General features: G+C 38.7%; 1 pseudogene; it reads right to left on the bottom strand.

Moving 5' to 3' along the window:
• Nucleotides 1-6,050: 6,050 nt before the first annotated feature.
• LOC150065522 (protein shisa-5 pseudogene) lies at nt 6,051-6,463 on the bottom strand (annotated as a pseudogene).
• Nucleotides 6,464-15,993: the final 9,530 nt, after the last annotated feature.

Here is a 15,993-nt window from a genome sequence, read left to right as displayed (position 1 = left end):
CTCGCTTAACATTTGACAGTGGCTTTCAGTTGTCTGTAGGGTTAATCCAAAAAGCTCAGCATATCATACACATTCTCCCTTGATTACCCTTCCATTTTCTCTCTTGCTGATGGCCCTGTGCTCTTAATGACTTTCGATTTGCTTGCTTCCTTCTTAACATTTATATTCATTCCACAAAGGAGTTTTCTTGTCACATTTTCACATGTAATATTTTCATGATATACTTAGATCATATTCTCCACCACTCCTCCCCCGCCAACACTTACCTTCTGTCTTTTCCCAGTCTGGCTATGCAGCCCTGATGGGCCTCAGAGTAAGCATCCTTGTGCCTCAGTCTCCCAAGTGCTGGGATCACAAACTTACACTACCACTGGGTGACAGTTATTTCTTATGGCCTCAAAGTACATAAAGTATATGAAGCAAATAAATAGATGGTTAGGTAGATCATGGCAGGAAGCTTAATAGAATTTCATTCACACACACACACATACACACATATATGTATTGCATGTATATTCACATCTAGAGGTGTTCTTATTTATGTTTTATGATGCAGTCATTAATTATCTCCAAAATGAATTGAGTCAGCAACAAATATACTTCCAGTATCTTATTAAATGTCTGCCAGTGGCTCTGGATAAACCAAATGTCATTAGCTTCAGAATATCCATCGATAAACTCCAAATTGAAATGATTCATTGCACAAAAACTTTTGAAATTATTTGCAAATATTCTACAAATGGCTTCGCCCCCACACACCTTGTTTTAGCTGGTTAAAAGGCATGAACAACCACTTTGTATTTGTCACAATTAATCTGTCTTCCAAATATGTGCGCATCTCATTTCCAATGCAGTTTACATAAATCTCTCAGTCAGATCTGCCACTTTTAATGAAATACTATTCATTTTCCTGTCTGTGAAGACATTTTCATCAGAGGAGATGTTATTATGTCAAAAGGAGACTTTCATCAAGAAAACTCATAATATTAGATTGATAAACTTTTAAGAATTTGAGAGTACTTTAAAATTTCTTTGTCACCTAGTATTCTCAGATATTAATTCTTTGGGCATACATCTTCAGAGTTTCACACTGGAGAATTAAAATCTTGAAAGATGAAACCTCCTACTGCCTCTTTTCAATTAGTCAGTAGAATGATAAAATAATTATTTGGAACTGGGGATGTGGCTCAAGCTGTAGAGCACCTGCTCAATAAGTACAAGTTCAAATCCCAGGGAAGTCAAACTATTTTCATTAAGCTTTTATGCCAAAAATCATGAAAAAAGTTGAACAACTTCTTTAGTACAAACTCTGTGTAAACAGTATAGTTCTTTTTTCATATATTTTTATTGTAATTAATAGAAGGGTTACATTATATTCACCAGATAGAAGGTGCATTAACTTCACATACATTGATACCCTTTCTCATGTCTTGGTCCCCATTTCCCTCCCCTCCATCCCCACCTCTCATCTTGTTTTCCTCCCTTCCCTATCCAATTTCAAATAACCAAATACAAATATATCAATATATCAGATAAAAAGTGAGATACTGTAACAATATGAGATAACCAAGGGACAGCAAAAGAGATGAGAAATAACATAGTGCATTAAGGACAACAATCACTCATTATATGGCTTTTGTTTCTAAATCCTAGAGGTCCTTTCATTTAGCGTCATACTGTATGAACAGTATAGTTCCTATAAAAATAATTCCTAGGGAACAGGTGATGTAAGTTAAAACCTCAAGCGGTGATAGGTGATAGAAAAGTATATGTCAAAGGTTTGTTTTCTCTTACCACTTTTCTAGGGACTGGATCCATGGCAGCACAGGGAAGCCCTGTAGATGCTTTGCAAAAATTGGTGTGAATCAGGCATTCCAGGTGCATCTCCTCCTAAACACAAAGGACCCTCTGAGAGTTTGCACATGGACATCAACTTGAAATGGACTTCTTGAGCTCCAGGATTGTGTTGGTTTTTCTACTATGACCGAGTACCAGGAATGATTTGGCAGTATCACACACCAAGGCTAGTGTGTGTGTGTGTGTGTGTGTGTGTGAGAGAGAGAGAGAGAGAGAGAGAGAGAGAGAGAGAGAGAGAGAGAGAGAGAGAGAGACAGAGACAGAGACAGAGAGACAGAGAGAGAGAGAGAGACAGAGACAGAGACAGAGAGACAGAGAGAGACAGAGAGACAGAGAGATGGAGAGATGGAGACAGAGAGACAGAGATAGAGATAGAGACTATGTGAATGAGTGGCATCTAGAAGGGTCCAAATATCTGTTTCTTTCTATTTAATTTTATTATTGGTGTGATGCATAGAAGGGTTACAGTTACATTCATCAGTTAAGTACATTACTTCTGGAACACTGTTACACCTTCCCATGTTTTCCTCCCACATTCCCTCCCCCAGCTCTCTCCCACTCACCTTGTTTTTTCCCTTACCTTCCCAAGACCTATGCTTCAATGGGCAGACAGAAACCAATAGAAGGTTGAATAGTGGCTCCAGTAGAAAAATACTTGGGTAGCCAGCACTACAGTTTTCTCCACTAATTTCCTCTTACTATGTAGATGAAGAGAGCAGTGTGTATATTATATATAATACACATACATAAGGTACTTTGACCTAGTTCTCTCTCCTTATTCCCTTTCACCAATCCCCCAGGAAGTTCCCCTTGTATGCTCATTTCCTAGTATCATCAACATCTCACCATCATTTTCATGTTTATTTTAGGTCTAGATTCCACAAGAGTGATAATATGCAATATTTAGCTTTTTTACTTTAACTTTTTTCAGTGTAATACTCTTCAGTTCCATCCTTTCACCTGCAAATGAGATAATTTCATTCCTGTTTATTGCTAGGCAATATAACAGTATGTAAACATACCACATGTTCTTTATCCATTTACCATTTTTTGGGCACCTGTGCTTTAACTATTGTGAATAGTACTATAATAAACATGGTAGTACATTGAATTAGATTCCTTCAGATCTATGCTCAAGAGTGATCTAGCAGGGCTACAAGATAATTTTTTAGTTTTTTTTTAAATGAAACTTCATATTGCTTTCTTCCACAGTGGTTGCACTAGTATACATTCCCATCAACTGTGTGTGAAGTTTCCTTTTCTCCTTATCCTCATCAGCATTTGTTGCTTGTTTCTTTTTTCTTTTTTGATTGTTGTTGTTTGCTTTGTTCCTTTTTTTGTGGGGGGGGTCATGGGTCTAAACTCAGCCTGGACTCAAACTGTCCCTGAGCTCTTCAGCTCAAGGCTACAGCTTTACCCCTGGGCCTGGGCATTGTCCCTGACCTCTTTAGCTCAAGGCTACTTTACCCTTGAGCCAAGCCCCACTTCCCATTTTTCTAGTGGTTGATTAGAGATAAGAATCTCACGTCATATTGTGGCTGTCCTGGCTTTGAATCTTGATCCTCAGATCTTAGCCAGGATTACAGGGGTGAGCCTCCTTTCTTCATTGCCATTCTGACTGAGATAAGGTGGAATCTCAGTGCAGTTTTAGTTTGCATTTCCTTTATGGCTAAGGATTAAACATATCTTTATAAATTTATTATCCATTTTTATGTCTGAGAATTGCCTGTTCAATTATTTTGCCCATTTATTAGTTGTTATTCTTTTGGTGTTTAATTTTTGAGTATATTCTGAATAATGATCCTTTATTTATTATATAGCCAGCAAAGGTTTTTTCATCATCTGTGGGTCATGTTCTGATTTAAGAAATTGTTTCCTTTGGTGTACAGAAGCTTATTAACTGGATGTAATCCCATTAGTCAATTCTTGCTTTTATTTCCTAGACAATTGGAGTTCTATTCAAAAAGTAATTGTCTTGACTATATCCTCCAGCATTTTATATATTCTATATCTTCCTATATATTTAGTGTTTCCATAATTTATCGTATTTTCTATATATAGTCGTTTCAAAGCATCAGATCTTGTATGTTAAGATCTTTGATCCATTTTATTTTATTTTTTTTGTACAGGGTCAGATGTAGGGGTTTAGTTTTAGTCTCCAAAATGTAGAAAACCAGTTTGTCTAGCATATTTATTGGAGAAGCTATCTTTAAGGTTTTGGCTCATTTTTCAAAGATCAGATGGTTGTGGCTGTGTGGCATTATTTCTGGGTTTCCTATACTGTTTGGTCTTTATGTCTGTTTTTGTGCCAGTACCACATTGTTTTTGTTACTACATTTCTGTAATATAATTTGAAGCCCAGTATTGTAAAACCTTCAACATGGTTCTTTTTGCTTGAAGTTATTTTTGCTATACAGCCCTTAATGTTTTTTACAAATGATTGCATTTATTATAAACAAGGATGAAAGAATCTACATCATCAAGAAACATATGAACAACACAAAGCTAAGACAGCTGGTGAGACTTTTGGGGGAGGGGCAGTCCTGGGGCTTGAACTCAGGGCCTGAGCATTGTTGAGCTCAGGGCCTGAGCACTGTCTTTGAATTTTCTCAAGGCTAGAGCTCTACCACTTGAGCCACAACACCATTTCTGGCTTTTTCTATGTATATGGTACCAAGGAATCGAACCTGGGTCTTCATGCATCCTAGGCAAGCATTCTACCACTAGGCAAACTCCCAGCCCCGAGACATTTTTTGTTTTTTAAAGGACAGTAATTACCGAGGTATTCATGGTGCTTGGGTCAGAGCTGATACCCACGCTCTTCGCTCTTCCCCCCCCACCTTCCTCCCCCCCTCCCCCCCCGCCCCGTAGTCCAGGAAATCCTGGCATTCTGATACCCCTGTCACCAGCCAGGACAAACTGTAGGTTGCAAGATACGAATTAGATTTTTTTTAATGCTAGTCTTGAATTCTGTCTGGGTTCAGGTGCTATCTCTGAGCTTTTGTGCTCAAGGCTGGCAATCTACCACTTGATCTACAGCTCCACTTTTAGCTTTTTTGGTGATTCATTGGCAATAGAGAGTCTCCTGGCCTTTCCTGCCCAGGTTGGCTTCCAGCTGTGATCCTCGGATCCCAGCCTCCTGCATAGCCAGGATAATTCTCTGAGTATCCTTACTCAGAGAACTGGATATTTTGTGAAACTGGTAAACCGGGGTATATAAGGAATAGAAGTCAGGACATCAACTTTTCTCCAGTCTCCAAGAGTTTCAACTTCCCATCAATGATCACATACTCCACCATTTTGAGCTCCCGCTTCCAGTTTTCTGGCAGTTCACTGGAGATAAGAGTCTCACAGACTTGCATGCCCAGACTGGCTTTGAACCACAATTCTTAGTTCTCAGTCACCTGAATAGCTAGGATGACAGGCGTGAGCCACCCGTGCCCGCTAATGATCACACATTTTTAAAACAGAAAATAGGCAAAAAGGTATGGCTAAACATAAAAACAAAAGACAAAAATAAAACAAAACACTACAGGGTGGAAACCTGAGTGTGTTGGTAGAGCTCCTTTTTCAGCTTACCTGTAGCACAGGCCAAGCCAGAAAACTTCCATGTGGCTAGCCAGGAGTATGGCTCTCCACACAGACCCTGCCAGATGCATTTTAATATCAGGAGCTAGCTGATCCCTTATTAATCATGAACCAGGCTCCTGGATAGAAGGGAATATCTGCCCATTTATCCCTACTTGCCTATCTCTTGGCTCAGACTTGACAAAAACAGTACCCCAAAACCTGGGGATGAAAACATGGAACCTCCAATAGCAATTGGCCGCTCATCAAACCAGGATTATGTGCAAAAGTACTCACAAAAACAAACAAAAAGAAAAACTGTGCTATCCTGGTCACTTTGGGGTGAGTTCAAAAATAACCTTCCAATAACTACCCCCACCCCAATCTTTGAATGTGCTGTGTGATTAAAGGAAAGCAATTCATTTCAAGTGGAGAAGAAAAAAGTTTGGTCCAGCCCTCTTCAGGCAAGGATTGGTCCGCACCTAGTCAGCATCAGGAGAAGCCACCAATCTGGATAGGGCTCACATCACACATGGGCCAATAAGGAACCAGCATGCCACTCATTCACACACATACACATGCATATGATGTTAACTGAGTGGCAGCCAGAAACAGGAGGGGTGTGTTCAAGGGGCTGCTTTCGGGGAGTCCATGAGGCTGAGTTGTAAGGAGGCTTGCTGGCAGGGTAGGGTACAACTGCACCTCCAGCCAAGGTCTCGTGGTAGGCTGGTGAACCCTTAGGCTGAGCCGGGTAAGGGGGTAGATACTGTGTTGGGTACGGTGCAGTTGGCATTCCAGGCTGGGGTGGCATTGGATGGTAGCCTTGGTACGTGGGTCCTGGATAGCTGGGAGGCACATCTGGGGGCTGAGGGTATGGGGCATGTACCACTGTGGTCGCTGTGGTGGTGGTCACGACAGGGCGTGGTCGGTGACACATCTTGTACAAGCAGCAGCACGAGCAGGTAAAGCAGACAATAATGGTGACAACGGACAGTACCAAGATGGTGAGGCCAATGGCGATTGTGGCTCCAAACCCCATCTTAGCCTCCGCCTTTACCCAGGGACCTCCAGCACCCCCAGACTTCCCTTTTTTCCCATCAGAGGCCACAGTCACAATCTCCACCCCTTTCAGAGAAAAGGAGCCCTTAATGTTTTTATATGAACATTAAGAATATTTCAAAAACAGAAAATCAGCTTATAAATTTGTTCCTTATGCTTGTACAGGGCCCATGCTCACTTTCTTTGTAATTGGTCCAATCTTAGTAAAGTATACGTGCTGTTGAAGCAAGGTACTGGCATTACCTTTTATAAAAGGTAATATAAAGTTCTTTCTTAAAGCCATTCTTTCCAAAAGAATAAGTAGAGAAATAATTTATTGCAACTTAAAAGTACTCACAGTATAAAATAAGATCAAGGATTTAAAGAAAAAACAAAGTATAACACTTGATTCATCTCTCAATTAAAAATAAAAAATGATGTTAGTAAAATTTGACTGACAGCATTATTGTTTTATTCAGGCTAAGTATTGGGAAAGATTTTTCTTGACTCCTTTTTCTTAGAGCACTTTATTTTCAAGAACTTTCTGGAAGTCTGACTTCACTGAACTTTCTGCTCTGATTTAGACCACTTCCTTCTAGAATGAAGATAGAGATAAACAAATTTACTTTCCGTTTGAGTAAGAGCAACTGCAAACACAGGTGGTCGGCCCCCTCCTCCTCCTTGTACAACTCTCCACTTCATTCTCTCAGCAGAGGTTAGATTACCTTCCTTGTCTCCTTCTTTTCTTACAGTGACCTCGAACTAAGTCTTCCTTGGCTAGTTAATAAAGGCTGGTGCAATTTTGCTTGGGTGACATGTATTCCCTAACTTAAGCCTAAGCTCAAATTTTGGACTAAGTTCATGTTCTAACTTTATTGCTAACCATTAATTCACATTTGTAACATCTGTATGCCTCAATTTTCTCATCTCTAAGTTGTGGTGATACAGTTTACATGAGTCTTGAGATGATTCAATGAGATATTTGAGGAGAATGCTTGAAGTAGTTTTTGGCATAAAACAAACCCTCACAAAGGATGACAATATGATAGTTGTGTTGGTAACAGCATTGGCATTGCTATTAAAGCATGGTGTACACAGGCACACATTTATAGACATTCATATACATGCACATGTAGACACATCATATACTTTAAACGTGTGCACACATTTGCATCCATGTACACACAGCATGCACACAAAACACTAATACTCATAGTGATCTCCCATCCCTTGCACACATTTGATCATATAGATTCATGTCCCACCTGTCTTTCCTAATATGTTGTGGTGACTCTAATGCAGCTGTCGGCGATTTCTTCCTGTCCACATAAGAGCATTCAATTGCTTTTACCATAATGGATTCTCTTTCAAATTACCCTTGTAGAAGCATGTTGACATCCCCCTGGTGGCTTCATTGCACACCTGAACATTTAATTAATATACATTGATAAATGTTTCTATCTGAAACAACTTCTTCCTGTGTCACATGCTGCCACAAAGTGGCTGGTGTCCCCATCATGCCCCCCACAATTACTACCCACTGCTTGGCTGAGGAGAAGCCATGTGCCTTTATACTTCCCTCACATGCTGTGATCTGGCCTCAGAATCAAGCATCCCAAGCCTGCCTCTTCTGATTTGATGCTACCACATGGTGAGGAAGACGGATCACAAAGGCAGTGTAAAATGTCTGAGTGGAGAGCTGCCAGCTGTTTATGGCCACATTATCCGCTTCGGCAAAAGAGACTATGGTGTTGCCCTCCTTTTTTTCTCCCTGCACATAAAACTTGATGAGATATTAACATTTAAATTACAGCACTCTTTATTTTTATTTTGTTCTGGAAGCTTTGAAATGCATTAGACTGTTTCAAACTGCCTTTTGGGGAAGCTTAATAGTACCTCTAAGCTTTACTGTGGGTTTTTTGAAACCTGGCTACCTGTGGACACTCCCCAGATCCACAGATGCCCAAAGCCCAGGGCTCTTGTTTGTTTAAATATCCCCATGTGTCTTATCTATTTGTTTCTTTCTACCTGACAACTTGATCCAAATAAAAGATAAAATATTAGGTCCTCAGCCAGGAGTATGGCCTAATGGTCGAGTGCTTGCCTAGTATGCACTTAAGATATCGTCATAGGCCATAACCCTTGTGGACCATTTGCATGCTGGGGCTTCAGCTTCTAGTGAATGTACTATGGAGATGATGACAACCAAACTGAAGTCTTTCCACACAGCTCTACAGCCAACACTTGGCTCGTTACAGTTCCACAGGCAAATGCACTGTGGTGATGATGACAGAGAATGAATACTTCAGAGGGAGGTCCAGGCAAACCCTTCCACGTGAATTCCCCCATGATCAGACTACCTGTGATCATCTGTAGGAGGCACAAGAACAGGGAGAGTTATTGGTACAGCCATACAGGACCAGGCTTGTAGAGATCTGGAAGAGACAATGCTGTGAGAAGTCTTGCATGCACACACAGTGAGGAAGGAAGTGGGCCCTTGTCTGTATTTTGAGGCCCATGGAGTAGAGGCTCTGTTAACTCCAGAGGCCGTCAGCCAGGGACCAATGACAAAGCCACATTTCTTAGGATGGAAGCTCTGTGGTGAAACAGCTTTGCGTGTCATCTTTGGCACCCAGCACACATTGCTAAGAAGCAAGCCTAACCTACCTGCATGTACATCAGAGAACAGTGGTTATAGCTGTGGTGAGCTATCACTGGATAAAGCATTGGTAAGGACAGAAAAAACCCAGAGAAGTCCTATTGCATCTCTGAGGTAGCACTGGGGAGCTGTAGGGACTGGATGATACAGGGACAGAGTAGCAGGAGAGTGTCAGGATCAGCCTCCAGGGGACCAGAAGAAAGAAAAGGATTAAGACTCAGGAAGATGTATTTGTATATCTTGCATAGCAGGTTGACACCTTGGGTACCTTTCTCTAGAAAGTGATGGTAATAATTTCCACTTCTTACAGGTTTGTTGTAAAGATTAAAATGGCAGCATGATTGCAAAGCACATAACACAGAATGTGAAAAATGGCTGGCTTCAGACAAGAATCTCATTCCTTCCCACCCCAGCACCCCAGGATTGGGCAAGTGTCAAATCACCACGGGACATGATGCAAGTATATGGTTTGTAGTGTACATCATAGTTCCATAGGTGAATTCATTCTAGTGATGATGACAGTTCTTTGATTGAAGGAATAAGAATGATAGTGAATATAAACTCAAATGCTATTGGCATGGATCAATACATATCAAGAGTCAGGATCCATTGACTTCCAGATAACGAGGGAAAGTTATGATGTTGTGACAATATTATGGCTTCTAGTATTTTTATTGGCCTTCCTTGTGCATTCATACAATAAGAAGCAGCATGAATCACTTGCTTCTGAACTGGAAGAAGCCTCCGGCTGGGGGTATGATCATTTTATGTCAGGCAGTCATTTCTGAAAGACAAACAACCAGGACAGTACTATGACATTTACTGACAAGTATTTTAAATTTGCAACTACTCGTATTTGTCTCTGGAATAATTTTGCTCCTGTGTTGCAATAAGTCTGGTCATTACAAAGTGGTATGTAGTCAGTCTAATGCAAGTGCTGAAGATAACAGAGAAATGTGTATTTTTTTCAACAAATGGTTTTTATGCCTACTGTCTGTTCCACCTTATTCTTGTCATTAGAGTGTAAACAGCATCACATATTTTGTCACCATGGTACTCACGCTGTGGTGGAAGATAGAGCCAAAGAAATGAATACCCAGAAAACAATGTGGAAAATAGTAACTCTGATGACATGTCAGTGTGGTGAATCTTAACATAGGCTTATATATTAAATATACTGAAGTGTTATTAAGTCATAATTATTGGCAGATAAATGAATACTTATAATAAGTAATGTGGCACATGAATATATGTATACATTTTAAATCAAGCTACTTAGTATGCCCACCATGCCACGTTCTTCTCTGTTGTGATTTTTGGGAATATTGAGATTAGAACTTAGGATCTCGCACTTGCACTTGCCCTATCACTTGAGCCACACACTCAGTCCATTTTGCTTTAGTTATTTATCAAATGAGGTGTTACGTTTTATGCTGGGCTAGCCTGGTCTCTGATTCTTCTATTTATGTTTTCTGCGTAGCTGGGATGATAGGTTTTTATTGCTGCACCCAGGTTTTTATTACTTCAGAGGGGAAATCTTTGGTCTAGGATGGCCTTGAATAGCGATTCTTCCAATCTCAGCCTTTTTAATAGTGAGTATTGTAGGAACGGACCAGTGCCCCTGGACCTTGTCTATTTTTTATGATGAGAATTTCTTCTCTCAGCAAATTCCAAGTATGGAATTTGTTAGTATTAACTATAGCCGTCATGCTATACAATGGATTTCCAGAACTTATTCATCCTCTCTAGCTGAAAATGTGTGCTTTTTGAATAATATTTCCTAATTTCTATTACTTTTGCTCTCATCTTGATAACCACTCTATTCTTGGCTTCTATGAATCGATTTTTTTCTTTCAGATTCTAAATCTAAATAGTATCATACAGTCTTTTCCTTTGTGCATCTGGCTTAACTTAGAATAATGTCCTCTAGATTCGGCAATATGTCAAAAGTGACAACACTTTCTTTATCTTAAAATTAAAGCTGAATGGCTTATATACTATATTTTATTTACCCACTCATATTGACAGACACTTCACATACTTTCTTATTTTAAATATTGTGAAATTGGTGCATAAATATGCAATTGCAGATTTCTTTGATTGCCTGCTTTTATACATACACAACAACATGACGGTTGTGCATATTAATATTTGAGCAATCATTCTCCATAATAACATTTATAATCTCTCTATAATGGCTGCTCTAATTTCCATCCCCACAAGCAATATACAAGGGTTCCCTTATCTTCACAGCCTTGCCAACAGTGATTTTTTTTTAGTAATGTTTTACCAAAAAAAATCCTAACAACTGCAACATAACTTAGTGTGATTGTGCTTTGCATTAGCATGATAATCAGTGATTTGAATACTTTCTTGTACACCTATTGGTAATTTTGTATGTCTTTTTCTAGAAAACTACTCGGGTTCTTTAATTATTCTTTAACCAGATAATTTTTTAAAATTGGTAATAGATTGTGTGAGCTATCTATATGATTTGCGCATGGGCCTTTTATAAGATTTATATGTTAAAAATACTTTAACTGCACTATTTTTTCCTTCATTCTCGTTCCCTCCTTCTCTCCCTCCCTCCCTTCTTTTCTTTTCTTTTCTTTTTGCCAGCCCTGGGCCTTGAACTCAGGGCCTGAGCATTGTCCTTGGGCTTTCTCAAGACTAGCGCTCTACCACTTGAGCCTTAGCACCATTTCTGTCTTTTTTCTGTGTATATGTGGTATTGAGGAATCAAACCCTGGTCTTTGTGCATGCTAGGCAGGCACTCTACCACTAGGACAAACTCCCAGCCCTCTCTGTCCCTTCTTTCCCACCTCTCTCCTTATCTTCCTCCCTTCCTTCTTTTTTTCCTTTTGCCTTCCTTCCTTTCTTCTGTCTGTCTATCTTTCTTTGATTACTAGTATCATGAACCATCTCTTTGGATCCACTATGTTGATGTCATCTCAAGTCCTTACAGAGGTCGTATTTCTAATACCTTGCACGGTGAAGGCAAAGGCTATTGATTAGTGGTCAATTATCACATGCATCCACGACTGCATTATGAGAAGGTTAAAGTCAGGAAGAGGCATGTGAACACACTGCAGCATGCAGCCTTGTGTGGTCATACCTGCCTGCACAGGCAAATCTGTTTCCTTTTAAAGACAGTTCCTAATTCTTGCTGTCTAATTCCTATTCTGGGCTTCTCTGTATGACTATCAGTTTTTGGGAAAAGAGAAAGCTCTCCTAAAAAGGATGCAGCTGTCTCTCTTTTCTAAATAAGTTCTTTAATTTTGCCTCTTTGTCTTGATTTGGACTTTCATGTTGAATCATCTATTTTCCCAAGCTCTTTCTAATTAATTTGCTAAGCTAAATTAGTGCCAAATAAATAATGAGTTTCCAAATTAGCTGACACCATAATGGAACAGAGATTTAATTAATTTACTATCAAGGGCCTCTACAGACAATTGTATGGTTGTAGCATAAAATGATGGCATTTATTAATGCCAAAAGTTTTCTTATTTTAGCAGGTTGTTTTAATAACTAGACTTTAATGTGGAAAACTTCTCATTTTTGTCTGTATAAAAACAAACTTCAAATCAGGTAGTGAACCAAGTTAAATATACTATATATATATTATTTCCTACAAAGTTCTCTAATTTTTAGAATTTATAATTAAGAATAATTGTTAACTTTTGTCACAACAAAATGATGTATATGTCCATGATAATTTTTTTAAATTTAATTTTTGATTATTATTATAAAGATGATATACAGAGTGATTATGCTTATCTAAGTCAGGCAATGACTACATTTCTTTATGAACAATTTTAATCCTTTGCTCACTCTTTCCCAGTTTTTCCCTCCCATCCCCATCAAAAGTTATATAGTTCATTTCCAACATAATATCTAGTGAGTGCCACAGTGACATTTGTTTACCCTCTGTCTCTCCATTCCTATGCCCCATGCTATTTTTATTAATTTTTTTAAATCTGTAAACAGAAGCCTATACAGAAATCTTGTCACTCTTCCATTTCCCTCAATGGGCTCTCTTGTACTAATTGTTTCTATAGACTCCTGGGTGGTTAAGGTTGTATAATATTGCATAATATATAATTCTGTGTGATGGAGTCTTTTACTTGATAAGCATATACTTGGGCAAATGCTCACCAGATACCTACATAAAATATGAATAAAAATGATTGTATTTCATATTAAGTCCACTAAGTAATTTGGAAAATTCATTCTATTCGGGTCCTGAAAACCATCAGCTTTGTGGAAAGATTATAAGTCTCACTTGATCTCTGAGAGGCTGACATCTCAAAGATCTCATGCTAGTATTATTTATAATTTTATTCAATCTTGTATAATATGTCAAGTATCTGTACAAGCAGTGGAATACTTGGGCAGACTGGTATTAAAGTATACACATTATCTGTATGGGTGGAAATGCCACTTATGATTTTCTTCATTTAAATTTTTTATTTCTATTAATTTGTTATTATAGAGGTGATACACAGAGGAACTGCAATTAATTGAGTCAGGTCTTGAGTACCTTTCTTTTAGTACAGTGTTTTCTACATCATTTTTTTTACATTGATCCTATCCTAGAAAGTCAGGGCTTAGTGGTGTTGGGTCTGCCGATATATATATATATATATATATATATATATATATGATAATGACAGGGCTTAAAAACATATCTTCCCATTTACTATATATTTACCTTTTCCATATCTACTTGAGTTCTTTTCTGATGTTTGGAAGCTAAAAAATTTCTTTAAAATTTTAATCATTTCAGATATCATGTTACTATTGTTGTTACTGGGGTTTGAACTTAGTGATTTCATGCTTGCTAGGTATCATCTCCTTCCTTTGTGTTTTAGGTCATTTTTTCTGCTAGATTCTCCTGCTTTTTGTCATGGTGGGCCTCCAACTGTGATCCTCCTTAACTCTGCCCCCTACTGGGTGAGGTTATAGGAGCTGGCTACTAAACCAGTTTCCTCCTTACCTTTGATTTAAAAGTAAAGTTATTCACTCTAGTGCTTCTTTAATTATTGAATATATAGAAGTGGAAAGATAATTGACCCTATAAGAAAAAAAAGACTCAAGTGATTTAAGTGGGTAGATGAAAGGGTTGTCATACACTTTTGAAAATCTAGATAGTTTATATAATGAGAAGAAAGGGAAGATAAAAGAGGAAGGAAAGATAAACAGCATAAATAAATAAAGACGATGCTATGTGATAGGAAGTTTGAACAAATGGTCTAACATTTACACAAAAGCTATGGAACTTCTCTTTATCTTCAAGAAAAAAGTATGACTTAGAAGAAGAGTGGAAAACAAATCCTGTGAATTTTATCTGGAATTTCTCTATAACTGAGCCAGTAATCAACAGGTAATCAGGGAAGTAAACTCTCATAGAATACCCTTGTGCTTGAGGGAGGAAATATACATATATATATATACATATATATATATTTCCCACCCCCCCTGGGACTCTAAAATGGAGGATTACTAAGTGTTTTAAACCTGAAATTTGATAAGAATTATTCAATATACAAAAACCCCTGTTCCTCTGTGTAGAAAAACTGAAGCAGATAATTCTTAAAGGGAAAGATCTGTTGCTGACAGAGAAAACACATTCTAATATTATGTACAACTTCTGAAAAATTTCTCATTTTCCCCATCTTTCTCTTTTCACATTTTTTTGTTTCCTCTCACCCTGCCCCATCGAGAAGATGATGGTAGGTAGATTGCCTCATGGAAGGATTTGGTTATAGGTATATATCTGAATACAAAGCATCTCATTGATTGAATCTGTATTTCACACAATGTGGTTTCTGCATTGTTCTTGTTTTAGAAAGGAGGAAACTTGGACAGGTTAAGGAACAGGAACAAGGTTAATTAACAAAGTTGCAGAACTGATGCTCGAACACAGAATTATTGCTTCCTACTGCTGCCAAGTCCCTACTTAAACCTTGCCTGGTGTCATGAGAGCATGTGCTATTTACTGACATGTCTCATTACCAAGCAGAGGTTTAGGAGTGTACACATATAAATGGAAGTGCATAGGCATACATATAAATGCTTAAACAGTATAAATAAATCCAGCAAAATATGACAAATGTTTTATCCTTCAATCTTAGAAATTTACCTTTGTCAGAGCAGTTTTATATTGGGACTTCTTTGACAGTCCTTATATCATGGTTTCATCTTGCATCTTGAGGAGTTTTGTATACAAATAACAGTATAGATGCTTCAATCAACCTAAGCACACTACATGCAACACTCTCTAGCCCCTGCTCTCCTTTTGCCTAGGGGAAAATATGTGGTCGCTACAGTCTACCTAATTGGACTGAACCTCCACACCCCCTGCAGGTAGGCTCGGTACAATCTGGGCAGGAGTTTCATATTCCCAGGTGCCCCAAATCTTGTCTCTGAATGTGCATTGTTTGTGAACTACATTCAGCCAGAAGAGAGCCAAGGAAGAGCAGAGTTCTCTGCTGCTGGGTGTAAGACTGGGTCTGCTCATGCTTGACCACTAGTGGTAAGGAGAGAAAAAGATGCCATGCTTTCAAAATAACCAGTCAACTATCTATCCAGGAAGCTCTGCTTTCATACAGAAGGATTCTCCTCTTCTCTCTAGGCCCAAATTTTTATGTATCTAAAGATGGAATATGAAAGATTGAGTCCTGTCTTACTCCCCAAGGTCAAGCAAGGCACTCACATGCTTATCCATAAGCAACCTTGGTCTCCAGGTGTTAATGGCCCCCACACCCAAGGTGGAGCAGACCTTGGTGGGCCTGACCAAAGATACCACCTTGGGCCCCTAGGAGATCATAGCCATTTAAAATTTCTTTTTGCTTTCTTGTTAATCCCTATAT

Source organism: Megascapheus bottae, chromosome 3 (assembly GCF_031878675.1).
Source record: "Megascapheus bottae isolate mThoBot1 chromosome 3, mThoBot2.hap1, whole genome shotgun sequence".
Lineage (NCBI taxonomy): Eukaryota > Metazoa > Chordata > Mammalia > Rodentia > Geomyidae > Megascapheus > Megascapheus bottae.
Note: the sequence above shows the minus strand (reverse complement) of the source record. Positions and strands in the feature narration are given on the sequence as shown.